We start from the raw sequence: 6,473 nt of genomic DNA, 5'->3' as shown, positions 1-6,473 counted from the left end.
AGCTTTGGATCTCAACATCAAGCAGTTCTGCAGGTTTTATCATAAAATAGCATAGCAACCAGAGTCTATTTTTAATTAAAGTGATTGCATTACCTGGGCTAATTCAAGTTATTGTCTCTGGAAATGAATTTGACAGCGATAGCCTCAACTTTGTCCCTAGTGGACATTTGTTTCTGTGGCAAATGGCCAGATAATTTGAGCTGGCAGATTTTTGTTCCGGAGAAGGGAAGGCTGAAATAGCAGGGACATTTCAGAGAAGAACTGGAATCCACTGACCTAAATATTGTCCTGAGGTATGTAATTGTTACTGATTTGGACACAGGATTTCCCTGGACAAGGTCAGGACCTTGAGATTCATTTTCTCCCAATGAATTATAGATGTCTCAGTGAATCTTGCAAATTGCAACTTTGAAGTTAGCACTCACTTGAAATTGAATCTGACAGCTGTGAAAATTGTGTATATCTCTTTCATTTCCTGTGAAATTAAAATTTCCTTCTCAAATTTAAGGATGCAATTTACATCTACACTTAGAAGAAAGTGCTTAGTCAGTCAATCTTATTTACTGAGCACTTACTTTGTGTATAGTACTGTACTAAGAGCTTGGGAAAGTACAATACAACAATACTCTCCCAACAATCTTTTTTAAGGGCAATATAACAATCTCAGTTATTTTTTTTTAAATGGCACTTGTCAAGTGCTTACTATGTGCCAGACATTGTACTAAGGCTGGGGTGTCCCAAGTAGGGCTCATAATCTTAATCCCCATTTTACAGATGAGGTAACTAAGGTTCGGAGAAGTGAAGTGACTTACCCAAGATCCCACAGAAGGCAAGAAGAACTGGGATTAGAACTCAGGTTCTCTGACTCTCAGGCCTGTGCTCTTCTCACTAGGCCGTGTTGCTTCCCAGACCAACAGCCATCCTGTCTTTGGTACATGTTGTTTTCCTTGAAATAATCTGCCCACAGCCAATTAGGATCCAAGAATCAGAGTTTCTCACTTTATAATGCTATAGTGTTCCTGCACCAGGAAAACTGTATGGGGTCCTGGTGGCCTCATCTTAATAATAACAATACTACTACTACTAATAATAAGAAAATAATAACTGTGGCATTTATTAAGTGCTTACTATGTGCCATGCCCTGCTCTAAGTGCTGGGGTGGATATAAACTAATTAGATTGGATACTGTCCCTGTTCCACGTGGTGTTCACAGTTTTAATCCTCATTTTACAGCTGAGGTAACTGAGGCACAGAGAAGTGAAGTGACTTACCCAAAGTCACTCAGCACGCAAGTGATGGAGTCAGTATTAGAACCCAGGTCCTTCTGACTCCCAGACTTGTGTCCTGAGAAGGCCATGATAGAACTGGAGACTTTCCAGGAATTTGTAGTAAAGGTAATAATAATTACAGTATTTGTTAAGCACTTACTATGTGCAAGGCACTGTACAAAGCACTGAGGGGGATACAAGCAAATTGGGTTGGACACAGTCCCTATCCCACGTGGGGTTCACAGTCTCAATCCCCATTTTACAGTTGAGGTAACTGAGGCACAGGTAAGTTAAGTGACTTGCCCAAGGACACACAGCAGACAAGTGGCAGAGCCAGAATTAGAACCCATGACCTTCTGCCTCCCAGGCCCGTGCTCTACCCGTTATACCATGCTGTTTCTCATAAGGTAATCAGGGATGGATGAGCAAAGATTGGCAAGATTAGAGCTCTTCAGCCTTGAAAGATGAAGGCTGAGTGAGGACATGAATGGAAATTGCATCATTTAGCGTGCAGACACAGGAGAAAACAGACGTTTGCTCACCAAAGCCACATGAGGGGACGAGGGGATGCACATAAAATCCTGAAGGTGGTAGTAACTTTGAACAAATAAGGGGAATACATTTTTCAGAAGTAGTTGGTAAACATGTGACAGGAAATATCAGTTGGTTCAAGGAGATGTAGGGTAGAATCATGGATGGGAGACTCATAACTGGGTTACTAGAAGGCAAAATGAGGGTTGTAGAAGACAGTGGTTTCTGAGGAAAAGCTGTGGGTTTCCTTTATTCCAACTACTTGTGTTCCTCAACAGCCCATTCCATTCTCCCCCTCTAGACTGCAAGTTTCTTGTGGGCAGGGAATGTGTCTAACAACTCTGTTATACCGTACTCTCCCAAGAGCTTAGTTCAGTGCTCTGCACACAGTAAGTGCTCAATAAATATGATTGATTGACTGATTGAACACTGTTAGTGCACACACTGACAGGTAACATTTCCTTTCCTCTTTTCAAAAACAAGGCCAAGAAATCCAGGCACACTTCACTCTATTCCTCCTCAGGCAGAAAATTTGAATGAAAATCCAACAGAGATGATTACACGCATCATTGCTGTTGGCTCATCTCTCACTATCATCAAATTAACCATCTCATCATGGAAAAAATTCTCAATTTAGAATGCCCCTCCCAAAACTGTCAATTTTTTCCATCTGCTACAATACCACTGAATTTTTCTACCCACTTGCTAATGCTGTTTGTATATCCATTTATTGCTAGAGATTAGAAAATGAAGTTCCTTCCTGCCAGAAAAGGGACTCCTCTAAGGATGTCTCTGAGTGCTTGAGTTTTGATTTCATAAATGAAACATGAGCATTTGTTTCCCTTTGTCTTGTTTTAAGCTGTCGAGTCATCTCTGACGCCATGGACATATTTCTACCGGAACGCCCATCTCCATCTGCAATCTCCATCTCCATCTGCAATCGTTCTTCAAGTGTCTCCATAGAGTTTTCTTAGTAAAAACACATAAGTGGGTTACCAATGCCTCCTTCTGCACAGTAAACTTGAGTCTCTGCCCTGAGTCAACTAATCAGGTGAGTGACCTCATAGATTGTAAGCTCCTTAAGGTCGGGGGTTGAGTATACTAACTCTATTGTAGTGTGTATTTGAGTTTGAGGCTCAACCTGATCAAAAAATTGAGTACAACTGAAGTCTAAACTCCTTAAGGGCAGGGATTAAATATACTAACTCTATTGTACTCTCCTAAGCACTTAGTACAGAGTTCTGTACACAGTAAAAAAATTAATAATATAATATTTAAGACCTTACTATGTGCCAGGCACTGTACTAAGTGCTGGGGTTTATACAAGCAAATTGTATACAGTCCCTATCCCACTTGGGGATCATAGTCTCAATCCTCATTTTACAGATGAAGTAACTGAGGCCCAGAGAAGTGATTTGCCCAAGGTCACACAGCAGACAAGTGGCATAGCTGAGGTTAGAACCCATTACCTTCTGACTTCTAGGCCTGGGCTATATTCACTGTGCTATGCTGCGTCTCACAGCACAGTAAGCACTCAGCAAATACCACTGATTGGCCCTGGAAGAGTTACCAAGACCATCATGAATTTTGGAAAACAATGCAGCCTAGTGGAAAGAGAAAAGGCCAGAGAGTCAGAGGATTTGGGTTTTAATCCCAGCACTGCCACTTGTCTGCTGTGTGACCTTGGACAAATCACTTAACTTTTCTGGGTCACGGTTTCCTTATTTTTTAAAATGGGGATTTAATCCTTCTCCCTCCTATTTAGACTGTGAGCTCCATGTGGGACAGGCACTGTGTCCAATCTGATTATCTTGTATTTATTACAGTACTCAGGACAGTGACTGGCACATAGTAAGTACTTAACAGTCATATTAATGCCTGTTTCTCACTCTAGACTGAAAGCTTGTTGAGGGCAGGGAATGTGTCTGCCAATTCTGTCGTATAATGCTCTCCCAAGCACTTAATACAGTGCTCTGCACACAGTAAGTGTTCGATAAATACAATTGATTAAATATGATTAACTAATACCATAATAATTATTATTATTCCCAAAGAGGATGGGTGATAGAGATCCAAGCAGTTGTTTTCACAGTAAGTTTAAAGAGGAAGGCTTGAAAGCAAGGATAACAGAAGCATTATGTAAAAACTCACTAATTCAGCACAGATGAGTTCATCTCAGAGACAGCAGCAACACAAAGACCACTATGACCCACAGAGATGAGGGTAGTTCTTCTAAAGCAGCGGCTGAGGGAAGATCATCACAGAAAGGGACAGAATTGAAAACAGGGCCAAATAGAGTTTGGGTCTTGGGAGTCAGAAGGACCTGGGTTCTAATTCTGACTCTGCCACTTGCCTGCTGTGGGACCTTGGACAAGTCACTTTACTTCTCTGAGTGTCAGTTACCTCATCCGTAAAATGGAGATTAAGACTGTGAGCCCCATGTGGGACGTAGCCTGTCATGTATCTATCTCAGCGCATAGTCTGTCATATATCTATCTCAGCGCTTAGAACAGTGCCCGGCACATAGGAAACACTTAAATACCATAAAAAAACAGACACACTGTTAAAGGATGATCATGGCATGAACGAAGTGGAAAAGGAAACAGAAGCTGTGCATTGGTCTTTTCAACCATACTCCTCAACGTGGATAAAGTCTCAATGTCAAGCGTTGGGTTTCAACTGCTTTAAAAAAGTAGGAGGGCAGGACTTCCCCCCCCTTGACTCCTCCTCTAACACACACACACACACACACACACACACACACACACACACACACACACACACACACACACACAGCCTTATACACTGTCAATAGCCAAGGGACCCAATCAATTTGATTTGTGACAGAGAATGTGTCTGTATGTTGTACTCTCCCAAGTGCTTAATACAGTGCTTGGCACACAGTAAGCACGAAATACAATTGAATGAATGAATGAGCACTCTATGCAGAGCCTTGTACTAAAAACTTAGTACCCCAACTGTTGTTGTGAGCTGTTCTTGGAGAAAGGGGCTCTGTGGAAAGTAAGTAACCTTCCCCATATTAGTCAGGAGGGTTATTATCCAGGTAGTGATATTTCCTTCCCACTATCCCCCCCACAACCACACTGAAGCCTTTCTAGGCTTAAAGGCTAGCTACTTATATTAAAGGATCTAGACTCAGAGGGTAATAGAAATGTTGAGATCAAAATTGTGCCTCAGTTACCTTATCTGTAAAAAGGGGATTTAATCCTCCTCCCTCCGACTTAGGCTGTGAGCTTGATGTGGGGCAGGAAATGCATCTAACCTGATTATTTTGTTTCTACCCCAGAACATAGAATAGTGCTTGACATATAATAAGCATTTCAATACCATAAAAAATGCACCCCCATACCCCTATACCTTTTGTGGTATACCCTGTAAAGGAAGCTTGACATCTATTACAGTGCTCTGCACACAGTAAGCGCTCAATAAATACGATTGATGATGATCTATTTAATGTGAATATTTTGACAAATAAAAACTTCAAGATCAGTCTACACTAGAAATTTTTCTAGATAACTGGGTCCTAAAAAGACATTTTGATTTGCATATTCCAGGTCAAAACATCCCACTTCTGCTTGAGATATCTGGATTATCGAGGGCCTAAAACACACAGAATATTTTCTAGGCAGAAGCTATAGTCTCGTGAATGGGAGGCTCCTGAATGTTGTTTGTAGGTGTAGTATGGTAGGAAGGGTCAGGTACTTCAAATTAACAGGATTTGTAGAGCTGCATCAGCTTCAACCGGTATTAGTATCGCCACTGTATTCAGGCTTTGTTGAAAAGCAAACATACCTACCTATTTTATTAAATGACCACAAAAGGGTGGAAAAATCTCCTCAACACTATATATAAAACATTTATTACAGTGGTCTTTTACTGTTGTTTTAGTATGTGTGAAAAATGTGTAAAAAATAAAAGCAACTCTCCCACTGGACTGGGAAATGCTCTTTTGAAGTTATCAATAATTGAAGGAAAATATAGACTTAGTATCCCCAAAGGTCTCCCTGACAAAGAAAGTAACTTCTCTGTCTTGAAAGATTATATCACCCTAGTTCCACCTCTCAACTCTAAAGAGCATGCATTCTAAGAAGTCAGTAATAATCTTCTAAAGCTAATGGCAGGACCAAGAAAAAATTCCTCACTCTCTGCTTCAGGGCTGTCCATCACCTCACTCCCTCCTACCTCACCTCCCTTCTCTCATTCTACAGCCCAGCCCACACCCTCCGCTCCTCTGTTGCTAACCTCCTCTCTGGGCCTCGTTCTCACCTGTCCCGCCATCATTCCCCGGCCAGCGTCCTACCTCTGGCCTGGGAGGCCCTCCCTCCACACATCTCCCAAACTAGCTCTCTTCCTCCCTTCAAAGCCCTATTGAGAGCTCACCTCCTCCAGGAGGCCTTCCCAGACTGATCCCCCATTTTCCTCTCCATCCCCCCTCTGCCCTACCCCCAGCCCACATCCTTCCCCTGGCCTGGAATGCCCTCCCTCCACACATCTGCCAAGCTAGCTCTCTTCCTCCCTTCATAGCCCTACTGGGAGCTCACCTCCTCCAGGAGGCCTTCCAAGACTGCACCCCCCCTTTTTCCTACCCTCCTCATCACCCCCCCACACCCTTTCCCTCCCCACAGCACTTGTATATATTTCTACATATTTATT

The sequence above is a fragment of the Tachyglossus aculeatus genome, chromosome 2 (assembly GCF_015852505.1).
Source record: "Tachyglossus aculeatus isolate mTacAcu1 chromosome 2, mTacAcu1.pri, whole genome shotgun sequence".
Lineage (NCBI taxonomy): Eukaryota > Metazoa > Chordata > Mammalia > Monotremata > Tachyglossidae > Tachyglossus > Tachyglossus aculeatus.
The sequence above is the reverse complement of the archived record's forward strand: the minus strand, read 5'-3'. Positions refer to the sequence as shown.